The 18,232-nt window shown below is 43.3% G+C and overlaps 1 protein-coding gene across 3 annotated transcripts in view; it reads left to right on the forward strand.

The window, feature by feature from the left end:
• Positions 1–18,232, forward strand: part of MACC1 (MET transcriptional regulator MACC1) — a 203,505-nt gene that overhangs the window by 120,732 nt on the left and 64,541 nt on the right. Inside the window, exon 1 of one of the 3 annotated variants that reach the window (XM_066354195.1) lies at positions 13,477–13,517. The exons of the other annotated variants lie outside the window; for them this stretch is intronic. The gene's annotated coding sequence lies outside the window, so the exon portion shown is untranslated. Of the gene's footprint in view, positions 1–13,476; positions 13,518–18,232 lie in introns of those variants that run through there. 3 annotated transcript variants of the gene reach the window in all.

Raw genomic sequence — 18,232 nt, forward strand, 5'->3', positions numbered from 1 at the left:
TTTTTTTTTTGTATTTTTCTGAAGCTGGAAACGGGGAGAGACAGTCAGATAGACTCCCGCATGCGCCCGACTGGGATCCACCCTGCACGCCCACCAGGGGCAATGCTCTGCCCACCAGGGGGTGATGCTCTGCCACGACCAGAGCCACTTTAGCGCCTGGGGCAGAGGCCAAGGAGCCATCCCCAGCGCCCGGGCCATCTTTGCTCCAATGGAGCCTTGGCTGCGGGAGGGGAAGAGAGAGACAGAGAGGAAGGAGGTGGGGGGGGGGTGGAGAAGCAAATGGGCGCTTCTCCTATGTGCCCTGGCCGGGAATCGAACCTGGGTCCCCCGCACGCCAGGCTGATGCTCTACTGCTGAGCCAACTGGCCAGGGCTACAATTGGGGTTTTTATAATTTTATTTCAAAGCATTAAATTGCATTGCATTTGGCACTTAGACAATGGAATACTATTTAAAATTTTAAAGCGTGCACCTGTTACCCTAATTTCCATTATTTTTCTCCAAACCATGTGTAATGTAGGATTTCCAAATACTCAGAGAACAACTAAATACACTTCATTAACACTTATTCGCAAACTTTCTGTAACGCCACACATCTATTGTGGGAGTAAACTAGCTAGGAACTTTTCTTAGGTAAGCCAAAGTAAGACAATTGCAGCTTGTGCTTTTCATTGAGTTTTCTAGTGAAAGATACCTAGTATCAAAACAAATTGCAATCTGAACCAGTGGAATAATGAACGGGAGGAATTAGGTCTATATATTCATATGCTGATTTTTGTGTTTCTATTAGCTTTAATTAAAAAGCTTAAAGTAGGCCCTGGCCAGTTGGCTCGGCGGTAGAGTGTCGGCCTGGCGTGCATCCTCTCTGTCTCTCTCTTCCCCTCCCGCAGCCAAGGCTCCATTGGAGCAAAGATGGCCCGGGCGCTGGGGATGGCTCCTTGGCCTCTGCCCCAGGCGCTAGAGTGGCTCTGGTCTCGGCAGAGCGACGCCCCGGAGGGGCAGAGCATCGCCCCCTGGTGGGCAGAGCGTCGCCCCTGGTGGGCGCGCCGGGTGATCCCGGTCGGGCGCATGCGGGAGTCTGTCTGACTGTCTCTCCCCGTTTCCAGCTTCAGAAAAATACAAAAAAAAAAAAAAAAAAGCTTAAAGTAGCCTGACCTGTGGTGGCACAGTGGGTAAAATGTCAACCTGGAATGTTGAGGTTGCCAGTTCAAAACCCTGGGCTTGTCTGGTCAAGGCACATATGGGAGTTGATGCTTCCTGCTCCTCCCCCCCTTCTCTCTTTCTCTTTCTCTTCCCTCTCTAAAAACGAATAAAGGCTTAAATAAAGGTTTAAAGTAGCAATACTTCAAGTCATACATTAATAAACAAATACTTTAAATTCTTCTACTATAAACAGCTTCATTATTTTTGACAATTTCATAGATTTGCCTTGAATTCTTACCAGTTTTAGTTTGCAGAACAGAGAATCAAAAGAGGAAACTCATTTTTCTATAGATCGTAATAGGATAGTGAATGACCTCACTGCTTATCCTGTCTTTCTTTCTGTTAGTCACCAATAACTTCCTGGATGTAAAGATTTGTGTAGTGACGCTGAGTGTCTTTCTCTCTTACTCATCTGCTTTTCGCCCCCCCCCCCCCCATAACCCTAACCCCCAAAACAAACTATCTGAATCTGTTAATGGGCAGTTAACAAGGTATAGTTTTTTTTTGTTGTTTTTTTTTTTCATTTTTCTGAAGCTGGAAACAGGGAGAGACAGTCTGACAGACTCCCGCATGCGCCCGACCGGGATCCACCCGGCACGCCCACCAGGGGCAACGCTCTGCCCACCAGGGGGCGATGCTCTGCCCATCCTGGGCGTCGCCATGTTGCGACCAGAGCCACTCCAGCGCCTGAGGCGGAGGCCACAGAGCCATCCCCAGCGCCCGGGCCATTTTTGCTCCAATGGAGCCTTGGCTGCGGGAGGGGAAGAAAGAGACAGAGAGGAAAGCGCGGCGGAGGGGTGGAGAAGCAAATGGGCGCTTCTCCTATGTGCCCTGGCCGGGAATCGAACCCGGGTCCTCCGCACGCTAGGCCGACGCTCTACCGCTGAGCCAACTGGCCAGGGCCAACAAGGTATAGTTTTAAGTGAACTGAATCAAACACAGCAGAGAAAAGGCTTTCCTATCATCTGTGTCATCGGGCAGATATGAAAGCCATACCCTTTTTGCCTAAATTCTCACATTTGGTTGCAGAACCAAGTTTAAAATCCAGATCTCAGGCTAATATTTATGCCACACCACACTGTTCTGAGCTCAACCAGTAATTTGACTAGAGTTTGTGCTCTGCATATAAATATAGTGCCTCAATATTTCACAGATTTTTTAAAGGGGTATTTATTCATTCCAAAATATAATATTTATTGAACACTCACTATGTGCTAGAGATACAACTATGAATTAGATAGTCAAATTATTTGTCTTCATAGGCTTAAATTCTAACAAGGGAAATAGACCATAAATAACTGAAAAATCTATAATGTAATAAGAGATTTTCAAAGCGTTATAGAGAAATAGAGTATTTTAAATAGTAACTTTGGGAATGAATTGGTTAGCTGTATTTTGTTTTCAAGTGAAGGTGGAATTGAGGCATTCTGGGGGAGATATAATCAGAAAGTATACTTTTATCCATCTTGGTCTTTGGACTTAATCCAGTATATTTAACACACTTATGAACACACACACACACAGTATGTTGGTGAACTTATCATGACGATAGTTTGACCATGACAATGGCTGATGAATTGTTAAAATGCTATTATAACTAAAGATTTATCACCATTCTCTTACTCCAATTAATTTCAAAGACATTGTTATCTAATAGTGTTAACATTTAATCATTCGTGTAAAATATGGCAGGCCAAGAGATATAGAAAAAATACGACAGAATGACTTTGCAAAACAGAAAACACAGGGTTCTCAGTACAACTGTGAAGAAGCTTTCCCATTCCCAAGAGTTCCGGCATATTGGGGAGAGGTGAGCTCCCTCCTGTGCTCTGGTATCCTGTTTCATCAGGAAAGAGTAATGATGGTATTCGGAGCTTCTGAAAGGCCCCAAGGCAAGTGCCAAATGCTTTTTCTTCCCCCCTCTACCTTTTTCAAATACTGTACCTGGGAGTTTCCCTCTACAATGGAAAAAAAGAATATAAAATTGATAATTGCTAGTAGCAAGCCCTTACTACGTCCCAGGTACTAGGAATAGTAATCACCAATAACTTCCTGGCACAGTGCATATACAAAGTACTTTACACGAGTTTTTTTTTTTTTTTTTTAACAAAAACAAAAATCCCATGAGTTAAACATTATGTTCATGTTGTAGGCAGGTGTCCTAAAAAGGTTAAACATCTTGCTCAAGGTCATACATGTAATCAGGGGAGTTAGACGGGGACCCTAGCAATTGGACTTAGGTCCTCAACTCTTAAACACTGCCATCCGTGTAAGTCTTTTACTCTGAAAAGTAAACGTGTGGATCAGGTTCTAAGTGAAAAGTAACAAAATAAATAAATTGATAATAAAATAAACTGCCTGGCAAGAGGCGTGGAATGTCTGAGGGAGGTCATTGATCATGGTCAGGGGAAAGCAGTCCAGTGTGGTGAAAGATCGTGGTTTTTCTGAGTATCTGTCCACTCTTTCTGAGGGTGATCCCCGTGAACTCAACAGAGAAGTTGCAGCACATAATAGCACAGGTTGATGTAAACTGAAACCTTGGAGAAAATTAGATAATTTTTTTTGTTGCAGGAGTTTTTGAAACAAAGTACTCTCAGTAAAGCATCTGTAGGTTATGTTTGGAAAGACCAGGGAAATGCCTTATAAATATCAACCATAATCAAAAGGGTACTTGTGGTTGGTGGATACACGGACTTTATAGCCCGACTTTCTGGTCCCTGCTTCTTCTGTCTCCTGCGGCTGCCAAGAATGAAATTATGCACATTTGCAAACATTTCTCTGATTATGCATTCATTAACTCAACCACTATGTATTGAACGTCAACTCTGGGTCAAGCATAGAGCCACAAATCTGAAATATGTAGAAATTAAAGCGCAAATTCCTGATTTAAAAGACCTTATGGGATGTTCCTTCTTCCTAGAATCATTTAACACACATTATGCAAGTAAATTGTATGCAATATATGTGTGCTTCGGGCTTACAGCCAAAAACAAGGGAAAATATCTACCTGAGCTTAGGCACTAGGCAGTCTAAAGAGGAGACAGAAAATAACCAAGTAAGCAAATACGTATAAATTATGAGTACTGCTGTGATGGGATTCAGTAGAAGGCTGTGAAAGAGAATAACAGAATGTCCTTTTATGGAGGGGAAATGAAGAAAACCTCTCCGAAGGGGTGACGTCTAAGCTGAGATGAAAAAATGAGGTGAGACAGTCATTTGCACAGCCAGTCAGAAATAGGTCCAGACAAAGGAAATGAAAGACCAAACATGGGAAGTAGGAGAAATAGGAGGAGGGGGATTTAGTGACTCAATATAGACTTGAAAAAAACCTTATTTGCAGAGACAAAACAACAGGATTTAGAGACATAGTCCTATGATTTCTGTTTTACTTTTCTGTTTCCAAACAATGAGATGAGCATTAAGTGAACTGAATATCCAGGAGGCAAGGGGGGAAAATTCTACTCAAATTGTACCAGGTCTTCAAGACACTAAAGGACAAATTGTATTTCTGGAATACTCTCCAAAGAATGACGTGTCAAGGTAAAATCTTAGGATCCACAGTCTCTACCTGCAAGAATGCATTCTTTTCCAACAGTAAATTGAGACACTGGCCATGGTCGATTTGTTATAAAAGAGCATTTTGAAACTTCAGTTAAAATGCTTTATTGAAAATGTTTGTCACGACATACCCTACTTAATGTTTCAGAAAAGTCATTGCTGAGGTCAAGATCTGTGGAAAAAAAATGACCTAATTTTTGTTTCAGTTCAAAAATTGCAGAAATAAATTTTCACTACTGATTACTTCCTTATTTTAACGAGGTACTTTTTAGTATTGTCACCCTAAGGTGCTGACACCTCATTACTTGGCCAATTTATATGGTTTTCAGATCTCTTTGAGTTGTAGAAGGAAGACATTGTGAAGCCCTAATTCACTCAGTTTCATTATTTATATGACTGATTGAAAATTAAGTCATTAGGGACCATTAACAATGAATGTGATTGAAACTCTGTGGTCAGCTTCTAGGTTGTCAAAATAATTCATCGTACACACACACACATGTGTGCACACATGCCCACAACACACACATACACACACACACGCACACACACACACACACACACACACATGCATATGGATGGGCCTTCCCCCTCCCACACACAAGCTTTGTTTTCATTGAGGGTGGGCGTAGGAAGGACGAGAGAGTAACAGGCTCAACCTCCCTGCTTTCTGCTTGTACTAGGTGAGCCTTGTCTGAATATTCTTCAAAGTATTCTTCAGAGAACTTTGGAATGTGCCCAGATTGCTCCACAGGACTGCCGGCGCCTCCCTGCTGAGGAAATGGCTCTCTGAAGGAGCTGAAAGAGGAGCACTATCTGGGAGTCTCTAGTTTTCATCTCTTCGGTCTTTGACTCAACCTCAATCCAGGCCCTTCTCTGACACTTCATTTTCTGTCACCTCACTTCTGAAGGCAAGGTCCGTGAACCGGCAGCTTTCCAACAGGAGCTTGTCTGCAATGCAGAATGGCCGGCCCCGCCCACACACCTGCTGCATCAGAATCGGCATTTGAACCGCAGATGTTACAAGTACTTTCAAGTTCTAAGCTCTCCTCTACATTCAGACACGCGCAGGTTTTCCCTACCTTGCGAAACTATGATCAGACCGAACGCCCTTTCCTTCGCTCTGATTCTGTTTCTCCTTTCCTTTCACGGCCACACTGCATGCTGCTTCATACATTCCAGTTCCTCTCGCTTTCCGCCCCATGAAACCCCGGAATCTGGCTTCATGTCCCGAGTGCACACGAGAAGTCATCGCCCCTCAGCACCCTTTCGCCTTATCTCACCTCACCGGCACCGCACCTCCTCCACCCAGCTCCCTTCTCAGGCCACGGGTTCACCCCTCCCCGGGGTGCAGCACGCCCTGGTCAGGTCAGAGAGTTGACCACGTGGTCAGAGTGCTTGGTGCCTACACAGGACGGGCTCGTGACCACTTAGAGTGAATGAGGAACAGCCAGACCTGTTTGGGACTTCTGGGGAAGGAAACTTTTTGCTTTTATTTCGGTGGGGTTTCAGGATGACAGGACGTAAGTTCTGGAGTTTCTCTTGCAATCCATCGGTCTTTGGACCCAGAAGTGGCCCCTGCTCCGGGCCCCCTGCTCTTGTGCTTCTTTCCATTGGTCAAGGACTCTCCACAGCCACAGGGATGGGCCAGGTGGAACCCATGACAGCCCCTTTCCCAGGAACCCAGGATTCTGGGATTCTCTGTCCAGTTGACCCACACCTTCCTCCAGGCTTGTGCATTTCTAGAACTGTCTCCTGAAGTGTGTCCTGCTGGTGGGGGGTGTGCACTTATCGACCTGGGGGGGGGGGGTGACTACGGGAAGCTGGGGTGGACAAAGCTTGCCCTGTGGGCTGTGTGTTCTGTGAGACTTAATCCCCCATCTGAACTCTGGAATGTCACCCGTGAGGCCACATTGCCACAACTTTCCCTCTGTTTTCGTTTCTTTGGGCTCTCGCCTTCCTCTGGCACGACTGACTTCCTTCTAACTTAGAACACCCAGTGCTCAAGTCTCGTGTGCGCAGCGTGGATCTGAGAGTCAGTCTGGACTCTTCGCTGGCCCTCCTGTCTCCTCCCCCTCCGGACCTTTCGATTAAAACTTGTTTTTAACTGGTAACATCTTTGCCTCCTCACTGCAAATGTCATGGATTAGTTGCGACAGTAGATTTCAAACTAGTCTCATTTCTCTGAAATGCATCTTTTACGTAATTAAGAGTGAGCTTCTAACAGGAAACCGATTCTGTAATATATTTTCCTACTTATTAATCGTCAGTGCTTTCTCTTCACCTATTGAATACACAAACAATCTTTATGACAGCTCACAAGTCCCTTTGTACTGTGCCCCTCGCTTACGGGTCCAGCCTACAATACTTCATTAATTTACCAAATATTTGTTGTCTATTCTGTGGCAGCAGAATTCTAGGCAGTGAGGACACTGTGGTCACCAAGAGAGGTATCTGCTTTTAAGAAACTAATAAGGACAAATGGTCTGTAAACAAACAGATAAGCCAATAGGGGAAATAAAAAACTAGTAATAAAATCTGTTCACAGAAGGAAAATAGGTTGATTTGCTGGGCAGTGAGAGGGTGGCTAATTGAGCTGACTGGTTTGAAACACTTTTCGGGGGCTGTGCCATTTGAGCTGAGACTTGGATGACAAGGACGCGTGCCCGCAGTACAGCTGAGCAGACCTTCCGAGCAGAGCTCACAGCAGGCAGAGGCCCTGAAGGAAGAACTACAGCCCACTCTTTCATCACACTGGTCCTTCCACTCAACCTCGAACTTGCAATGCCTCAAGTGTGCCGGGCAGGACAAGGCTCTGTGGCTTTGTGCACACAGGTCTGTCTGTTTGGGATGCCTTGTTCTTCCTTCTCTGCATCCAATTACTACTCACCTTTTCAGTTCAGTCCGCCTGTTCCTCCCTCCTGAAGGCTCCTTCGCCTGCCAGCCCCTTCCCAAGCAGCTGGAGTGCTCCCTCCCATTTCCTCGCATGCATTTCCACTAGGATAACCCTGTTATCATCTTGAAATTCTCTTAAAGGCAGAGAACATGTTGAGCCTTGCATATATTATAAGCTCAGTGAATATTTAAATGAGTGAAGGAAATGTTCTTTTGAAAATCTCTCATTTGGTCAAATCCCCATGCCACTGTGTTATAATTCTTTTTTAAAAACTCTGTAACTTTCTTAGTTTCTTTTTAGTGGACTCTTCTTTCTGGGTTTTTTTTTTTTTTTTTTTTCTGAAGCTGGAAACGGGGAGAGACAGTCAGACAGACTCCCGCATGCGCCCGACCGGGATCCACCCGGCACGCCCACCAGGGGCGACGCTCTGCCCACTAGGGGACGATGCTCTGCCCCTCCGGGGCGTCGCTCTGTCACGACCAGAGCCACTCTAGCGCCTGGGGCAGAGGCCAAGGAGCCATCCCCAGCGCCCGGGCCATCTTTGCTCCAATGGAGCCTTGCTGCGGGAGGGGAAGAGAGAGACAGAGAGGAAGGAGGGGGTGGGGGAGGAGAAGCAAATGGGCGCTTCTCCTAGGTGCCCTGGCCGGGAATCGAACCCTGTTCCCCCGCACGCCAGGCCGACGCTCTACCGCTGAGCCAACCGGCCAGGGCCTCTTTCTGTTTTTTTTTTCTCCCTATCTAGTCTTTAGGATTCTTGAGGGCCAAAGACATAACATAACAGCTCTGTAGTTCAGAGACCCCTTGAATTTTCAGGATTTCAACAACCATTTCTGTGTTGACTCAAATAACTCTTTTTTTTCAATAAGATGGTAATGTTTTTTAAATTTTTTTTATTCATATGAATTCAAATGACTTTCAGTTTCTTGTTCTCTTCTTTATCCTTAAGAGCTTAAACATTATTGAGAGACATAGTAAGCAAAAAAAAAAAAGAAAAAAAAATCCAAGTCACTATATGTTTTTAAGCAATCCCTGGTATCTACATGTGTGATAATTGTCAAATAGCTCTGAGTTAGACATGCTAAGTGCTTTATAAATATAGTCATTTAACCCTTACAATGGTCTTATAAGGCCGGTATTTTTATTACTACCATTTTACAGATGGGACAAATAAGGGTTAGAGAGATTGGAATATGCAATCAGCTATCAGTCAGTGTGGGAGCCTGGATTCTGACTCGTGTCTGTGTGACTCGACATTCAACCAGTAGGCCAGAGGACACGTGGGATGTGGCTCACACATTAGACACTGTGTGGTAAGTCTGTGCCTCCTCAGCTTATCATCTTTTCAAGTAAAGCTAGGAATAAAATAGGCCTGAAATCCCTGCAGCCATTTAGTCATTGGGATCTGTATTCAGCCTTTTACTACTTTGTTTTGACTCATAAATAAGCAACTATATATATAGTATATTTATATTTTGTATTTCTTGCATACATCAAAGCATTTTTACTATGGGAAAGGCAAAAATAAGACTCAGAAAGTGGCTCGGAAAAATTTTTGCTATATAATTTAGGAATGCAAATTTGGGATTCACTAAGACTCCTAAGAGAGGCACGTTTTGTAAAACGAACAATAATCCGGCTTCAGGTATACTACATGGCTTCCTTCAGACAATGTTTTTGATATGAAATATGCTTTTCCTAGAGCTATACTAAAATGTAACAGGGATCAGATTCCTTGGCTAATTCAATACTTAGTGAACATTGACATCAACTTCACATTTCTGTCCCCTGCAGTCAGGACATAGGCTTATTTTGGGGCATCCCAACATCCCTCCTGTGTGGAGAAATCCAGGGAACGCCTGATCACTAGAGTAATTCAGTCACAGGGGAGAAGCCCTCCTGCAGACGAAGGGCATTCTCCCCTTCTCAGGGAAGGACAGGCAGCCTGTTGTGACTTCAGCAGCAGGTCAGTCCATTGATCCTCCAAAACTTCCTGAAGATTTCTAAAGAAATAGCTTGAATCAATCGTTTGTCCTATTTTAATCTGGGAAGTAAAAACAGTTGACTATGACTTGTTGTGACTGTAAATGTCAGGGCATATCTGCACCATAATGGATTTGACCGGGGTCGTAAAGTTCTGTGTTGTTTCAGGCTTTAGAGAGGAGGTTGCTAAGGAATTGTGTCTTTTTAGTGTAAAGAATGATGCAAGCTATGCTCATTTCCAGTTTTAGAACTGACGTTCTTCAGCAGAATAGAGTTAGGCAGGATATTAGGAAATATTTGGGGAAACCGGATAAAATATCTGGAGCTGGGGCCAGCCGGGGTAGAATCTTGACTCTATGACTTAATAGGCGTGGGACCTTGAATAAGAAATTCACCCTTTCAGTTTCTTCATCTATACAATGATGTCAGGAATACTTGTCATAGGATATTGGGAAGATCAGACTAGAAGAGTCCCATGGAGAAGAAGAGGGCTTCGTATAGTATTTGGCACTTAGCGCTACCCAGTCCATGGTACTCCTCTGCAATTGTACTTCCAAGTAAAATTTAGGTAATCTGGGTTTGCCTCAGGTGACATTGGACAGCAGTGAAGACGGCGACCTTGTTACTCCTCATACAGTAGACACTTATCACACGTTGACCACGTGGTGCACCAGGGTACGGAGAGGAGAGGACTGGACCTGGCTCATGCATCCCCACCACCGAGATATGTCGGCACCTCCTGTCTTCTGACTCACACTTCGCCTCAAGGCAACAAGGCCTTCACGGTCACCACCAGTGTCTGACAACAACACTCGTCTCTGCCTCCCCTGGGAGAAGATGAGGCCTTGACTGATGGGCACCCTCGCAGCTCACCCCCAGCTCCGAGGTCCACCCTGACTGCACCCAGGGGGGCTCAGGCTTGTACGGTGGCTGCCCAAAGGGCGGGGTGACACACTTCAGAGGCAGGGGAGTTAGTGTCTTGGGGGGCGACTCTTAATGGCTCTTGGCTCGCCGTTCTTTTCGAGATGGCTGGTCTCAGAGGCAGTGGTTCCATGTGGTCAGTTCAGTAACATGTCATTTAGTATTTACTTCACTTTTGTCCTGTAATCACTTCGCTCTCTCCTTCCCTCTTGCTTCCTTGATATTATACATCCCAACAAAATGTTAGTAAGTTAGCTTTGCCTCAGGCCCTGGTATCTAGGAATCTAGAGACCAGAGGCAAGAAACACCATTTTTTCTGTAATAAGGTGGCAATGTAGCTTAATAAACACGAAGATTTAGCAACAATTTTAAAACAACGTGGTAATGGCTATTCTGTTGCCATGGCAACATGGAAACTGTATTCCTCAAAAAGGAAGGAAGGAAATGTTGGTAGGTTTTCCTTTTTGAAGGATGAATACAGTTTTTGAAGCATAAATAAAGATGGGCAAGAAAGAACAAACTGAATGAGAGCGAAGGTGTCTGAACTTGCGTGCAGAGAAGAAGGGGCCCCCACGACAAGAGCAGAGGGCGTGCGGAGGGATTGGTTCCGGTGAGCTGAAGTGTGTGCTGGTCCAGGCTGTGAGGGGTCCTGGGTGCCATGCTGAGGAGACACTTTGGCCTTCTACTGTAAGTAGGAGAGAGCTTTCAAAGGTTTTCAGCAAGAAGGTGATATGATCAGAATGTAAAATACTGAAATAAAGAATTAAGGAGGACCTGGCCGGTTGGCTCAGTGGATAGAGCATCAACCCTGTGTACAGACATCCCAGTTTCTATCACTGATCAGAACACAGAGGAGAAGCAACCAACTTCTTCTCTTCCCCTCTCACTCCTTCTCTCCTTCTTCCCCTCCCACAGCCAGTGGCTTTATTGGTTAGAACATTGGCCTGGGTGCTGAAGATAGTTTGGTTGGTCTAAGCATTGGCCCCAGATGGGGGTTGCCCAGTGGATCCTGGTGGGGCATGTGCAGGAGAGTGTTTCATTATCTCCCTTCCTCTCACATAAAAAAAAAAAAAAGGAAAGAAACATTCCTCTTTGATCTAAAACAGGTATCATAAAATACTGCTAGGTTCCAAAAACATAGCTGATTGTGCCTCGTAAGTACTCTTTTATTTGTGCTTAATAAAATGATTGAAAAAAATTTTTTTAAAGAATACTATATAAGATATTGAAAACAAGTAGCCTACTTAGGTGGCCATAAGAAACTAATCTAAGAAAGAGGAGGGACTGGAAAGTGAAGGATAAACCCCAGAGATGTTTTGGCGACAGTATGAGGAAGACGGGGAAAACTTTGCATGTGACGTGAGCAAGAGGAGCGATGATGCTTGAACGGTAGCCACACAGCTGAGTGACGATGATACCATTACCAAGATGGAGGGCAGACGGGAGGCACAGGTTTGGAGAAGCTAATTTTATAATAACGTGGTCACATTTCCCAATGACCAATTAGGTAAAAATTCCTAGAAATAGTTGGAAGTAGAAATTCAGACCTAAAGAATCTTGTTAATCTACAGGTATAGTTGACTGCTGACATCATTGCTATTTGATTCTAAGGCTTTTAGAATAATCAAATTTGGCCCTGGCCAGTTGGCTCAGTGGTAGAGCATTGGTGCTGCGTGTAGAAGTCCTGAGTTCAATTCCAAGTCAGGCAGGGCACACAGGAGGAACAACCATCTGCTTCTCCACCTTTCTCCTTTGTTTCTTTCTCTCTTTCTCTCTCTCTCTTCCCCTCCTGCACTCATGGTTTGAGTGAGTTGGCCACAGGCACTGAGGATGGCTCCATGGCCTTGCTTCAGGTACTAAAATAGTTTGGTTGCCTAGCAATGGAGCAGCATCCCCAGATGGGCAGAGCATTGCCCTGTAGGGGGCTTGCTGGGTGGATCCCAGTGCGGGGGGGGGGGGGGGGGAGTACCATGCGGGAGCCTGCCTTGTCTGCCTTCCCTCCTCTCAATAAGAAAAACAAAAATCAAATTTGTAAGTATTAAGTTAGCATCCAAGCCTCCATTCACCCCCACCCTCCTAAGCACAATGGAAAGCTCTAACAAGCTTGAATAGGATGATGAATTACATGATTGAGATGTAAATTCACTAGGTCATAAAGTTCACTCTCACCTGAGTTTCTGGGTCCTTCTAGAACACAGAAGCCAGATACAGACCTCAGAAAAAGAACACATTATTATGTGTTTGAGAATTTAAGGGTACTTCATGAATATTCAAAATTGGGATGATTAAGAGTTATTTATAAATGTAAAAGACATTTATATTCAGATGATAAATGAAGGCAAAATAGACCAGGAGGAGTGCAGAATGAAATATTTATTAGGGAGAGGAAGAAATCTCATATACATCTATATTTAAGTACTGTGTGTCAATTTTATAAATATATAACAATTAACATGTATTAAGACCTTGTCGTAACATGCCAGACACTGTTGTAGGAACATTACATGTGTTAACTCTTAGCCTTTGCAAACCACTAATGTTAAATAAAGTATTATTGTCATCACTTCTGGGAGGAGGGCCCAGGAGGGTGCAGTGCCCGTGGGTCTGCGCGAGGCGGTGCGGCTCCAGCTCTCTGCCTTTAACCACTGCTGTTTCGCCTCCCTCGGTCTACGAGAACGGCTACAATATTGTTTACGTTTGCTGAGCAAGTTATAGTTATTGCTGCATCACTTCACATCGGCACAAAACAGACTTGTAACTTAGAAAACACAAATATTATCAAGGGAACTGAGGCTGAGGGGTTTGTGACACAGTTGTTTCACAGTTCTTCTACGACATGAGCTGACCTTGCGTGCAAACACCACCAAGGCTGGAGAGTGCTTGCTTCTGAGTAGAGAAAACAGAAAGTTCGAAGCTGAGTGAACCCGCAGAATGTAAAGAAAGAATACAATCTAGGAAAGGTGAGTTTGGCTTCCTAGATAGACATTAGCTCCAGCAGTTTGCTTGGGTCTGTTCTTTGGGAGACAGAGCTCCAAGTGCCAGACTTGTCCTTTGGATACAATGTACTCCCGCAGCTTACCAGAGGTATGCCTGTGTTCTGTGGGGTTGAACTGGAGCAGAAAATGCCACAACTCCTTTTACCCAAAGCCGGCTGAGGCTTAGTAAGCAATCTCTTTGCTTCTCGCCGTCCTGTGTAATCTGTCCTCAGTCACGTTCAGAGAATGGGCCCATTTTCTCCTTGATGCTCCAAGGAGGTTTCCCGATCTCTTTGTATGAGCACAAAAGAAAATGACCACCCTTCTTCATAAAATGGGCTTAACTAACATTGTACCCTTAATGTTTTTACGGTTCAGTTGTTGGGAACAGTTGTGGAAGAAGATGGTGGTTCACTAATTTGTTAAACAAATATTTATCACCAGTAAAACGGAGCATTTAAGAGAGTGGACTCTGGAGCCAGTGTGAGTTAAAACCCCGACTCTGCCCTTTCCTGGCTGCGAGATTGATCAATGCCATGGTTGGCTTATCTGTAACCTAATAATAGCACCTAGATCACGGGTTGCTATGAAGATGAAGTGCCTGGTATGTGGGTGCTGGATTAGTGCTATTATATTACTAAGTGTCAGATACGGTTGTCGGGGCTGGGAGTCAAGTCATAATCAAGGTAGACAAAGCCCTGACTTCGCATGGTCTAGATCAGGGGTCCCCAAACTTTTTACACAGGGGGCCAGTTCACTGTCCTTCAGACCATTGGAGGGCCGGACTATAAAAAGAAACTATGAACAAATCCCTATGCACACTGCACATATCTTACTTTAAGTAAAAAAACAAAACGGGAACAAATACAATATTTAAAATAAAGAACAAGTAAATTTAAATCAACAAACTGACCAGTATTTCAATGGGAACTATGCTCCTCTCACTAACCACCAATGAAAGAGGTGCTCCTTCCGGAAGTGCGGCGGGGGCCAGATAAATGGCCTCAGGGGGCCGCATGTGGCCCGCGGGCCGTAGTTTGGGGACCCCTGGTCTAGATTCTAGATAGAGTTGTTATAGTCAGGAACACAGACAGCAAAAGAGCAACAAGGTCAGTATACGTTATGATTTCAAGTTGTGATCTAAATCGCATAAAGGCTGTTCACATTCCTATGTTTAACAATATAATACTTTGTATTAGATAACACTCGACAGTTTTCAAGCACCTTTCACATCTCTTATGATTGTTGCAATTATTCATTGGCCCAGAACTTACTGGCACCTATTATTTTGAATCCCTCCCTGAATTTTGGAAGGTAAGGACCATTCTCTACCGTGGTGAATGGTGGAGGAAAAATCCAAACCTACTTCTCCCTTTGAAGTCAGTGTCCTGTAACTGCACTCTGCTCCCTCGCTACACTGACATGTGGTGGACTGGAAGTTATTCCCACTCCCAGCACAGAAAAGTGTGGCTCAGGTTAGCGGTCTTGAAGCAAGGTCATAAAACTTAGTAAGTGGAAGAGCTGTCAAGAGAATCCTGGTGTTTAGATTTTTATGTCAGTGTTTTAACTATTGTAGCAGAATTCTACGAGCACTTAAAGAACGGTTACAAATACCATCCAGTCCCTCAAACCACTCTCACACTTTACTGTTATTATTCGTGTATGCCTCAGGCTTAAACCATGGATACTTTCAAAAATCCTAATCAATTGCATGGAGGTCAGTTTTTTTGGAACTAGGAATACAGCCTCAAAAATAAAAAATGTTTGAAATGGTGATTGGGTTATTAGATCAACGCACAGTCTCCTTAACATTTAGGGGCACGGAAGTACACTGTTCATGGAAGCCACTAGACACTAATAATTTGTTAGGTACTCTGGATTTAGATAAGGAAAGTTTCCTTTGTAGGAAAGATAGAGGGTGATCATAGAGAAGTGGGTCATCCAGTCGGTCATTTGTTAGTCAGGAAATGCCTGCCTTTTCACCCTCCTGGAAAATGACACGGTAAAATTAGCATTGATTTTTCTGACTTTTGAGTGACAACAATCATATTCTCTATAGTTTTCAACTGTTAAAAGAAACCCAGCATGATAGTCTATTCTGACAGGGACCTGTCAGTTCCCTCATGCCACCCCCATGGACCCAAAGAGATTATATGTGCACAAAACATATTTGAAAATCACTTTCAAATCTAGTATTGCTCTGACACCTTCACATTCTCAGTAATGTTGGAAAAATTGGTCAGGACAGAGACCAATAGGCAAGTCAATATCAACAGCATAAATATAAAAAGAAATTGTGTGGTGACACCACAAACTATCCTCCTATGACCATTATGTTGCCCAGAAACATTCTTTTATATTACCTTGTGGTTTACCTTGTGGACATACAGGCAAATGTATCCAAATGAGCTGCAGAATTCTTTCCTAGTTCAGAACTTTTACTTTCATCTACCCACCAGTGAACATGAAAGGGACTTTTCTCTGTCTAATTTCTTCTTTGGAATCCTAAAGCATTTCCCTAAAGTGTTCTTTGATCCTCAAATGCTTTTTTGAAAATTGTTTTTTTTCTTTTTCACTAAATAGTTCCTTTTAACTACTTAATACAAAACATTTATTTAAAAAGATGGAATATTACGGTTCCTCGAGTGTTGGAACATTGATGATTTCAGAGAGAAGATTATATTAAATGTCATATGGTAAAGTAGAAAAATGCACTGAATTAAAAGCCCAGAGACCCCGGGTCCAACCTGGTTCATCCACTAAGTACATTCACATAAATCCTCTGAGTCTTTAGTGCTTTGCAGTGCCTGATGCACTGTGTGTTATATAATATAAAAAAAATAATGTATGACAGTGCAAAGGAAGATACTCTTAAACCTGAGAAATTCTGAGTAGCCTTTTACTATAAGAAGCTCTCTTTAGATTGAACCTTAGCACCTTTCTAATGACTTTCATGATACCTAGGAATGACTTAGACATCATTAAAGTCTTGTTCATTCGGGCCTTTCCTAGATCATAAGGAAACTGTTAGTCTTCTGCAGAAATGAATGGAATAGGAGCAAATCTCTTCTATAGATTTTAATATCTATTTTATAGGTATAAGTCATAGAAGCAAATAGTGTTTTTATAATAGCACCAACATTCACTAATTAGGTCTATCTCCAAGAAGTTAATGCTTTAAAGTGTGAAGGGAAGTTCAGAGTAATTTAATTACATAGAGTAATTACTGTGAGTAATATCGGTCTCATTTTAGTCTCAAATATCTTTGATATTTTGTCTTTCTTAGATATTGAAATTCTCATAGTCATGTTCATTTTAAAATGCTTTATTGGTCATGCATAGGCCTTAAACATAGATTTGAATCTGAAAAATGTAAAATTTCTGGTGCCTTGTCCATCGTTAAGAAATTAATTACACATGCAATCAATTTCATATGCAAATTATACCCTTTAAGTATGAAGAAACATATCTGTAAAACAGCATTTAAAGTTTCAGCAGAGGAACCTTAATAACTTAAAAGAGTTACTATGTCCAAATTGAGATAAATTATCTTCTTTATAGTGACAGCTCCAATTCTTCGGATGACTACCTCAAGCTACCAGCTTGGAATTTAGGGTGACACATTGCCTTAATCATTCATGCGTGGGGTTACTTAATTTCATTTCCCAGAAATTCAGTGAAATCGGCAGGACTGTATTTATTAAATGTCGTACCCATGACTTTAAACTCTTATTTTGGAAATGCATAAATTTCTTTCGAAATGTAAAGGGGTGGGGGAAGTCACTGCAACAGTGTTGCGGTTGATTGTTTTTTATTGAAATGGCCATCTGGATATGTGTCTAGTCTCTCCCCAAGTATCATGTTCGGAGACTGTCCGTGAAATATGAATGGGAAGGATGGGCAACTGTGCTTCCTTTATGAGGGGAGTTATCACTAATAATTTCATAAACAAGTACATTTTAGCAAAATTCTCAAGTCCTAAGTCGATCACGCATCTGCTGTATCCGCCACCGTGCTAGTGGCTGGGAAAATAATGATGAAGGAACATGAACACAGGCTCTGGCCTCGTGGAACTTCCCTGAATAACAAACATGAATGTTCTAAGAAATTATTGTGGAATTAAAAACTTTATATGGATGCTCACAAGAAGGCTCTTCCATGGCTGGGCAAGACTAGAGGGAATGGGGGGAAGAGGTTATTCTGGATAGAAGGAGTGTGCAAAGACTCTTTGGTGGGAGAAAACTTGGGAAATTTCAGGAACTATAAGAAGCTTCCTCCAGAGAGGAGCAAATTATTGCGAGTGTTATAATGTGAGAATGAAACCAGAAAAATGACCATCAGGTTGCCATGAAAACCAATTGTATGACTCAGGTGTTGGTGTGAAGGAAAGAGGTTTATTCACGTGCCCACCATCTGAGAAGATGAGTGACTCCTGTCCTCAAAAACCCAGCCCCCTGTTCAGGTGCAGGCAAAGGGGCAGGGGATAAGCAAAACTGGAACAAGGGACCCAAAAGGAAGGGGCGGGGAGCTCCTGCTGAGGGGACCCAGTGCCTGTTCAGCTGAGTGGATGGCAGCCAGTCCCTCTCCCTGGGCTGGCACATCGCAAAGCTGGCATTTGTCTCTGGTTGTTACAGGAACTGAAGCTAGCAAGTAACTTATAAACTAGGATTTTTATTTTATGTAACAAGTGTCCACAGATT

The sequence above is a fragment of the Saccopteryx leptura genome, chromosome 12 (assembly GCF_036850995.1).
Source record: "Saccopteryx leptura isolate mSacLep1 chromosome 12, mSacLep1_pri_phased_curated, whole genome shotgun sequence".
Classification (NCBI taxonomy): domain Eukaryota; kingdom Metazoa; phylum Chordata; class Mammalia; order Chiroptera; family Emballonuridae; genus Saccopteryx; species Saccopteryx leptura.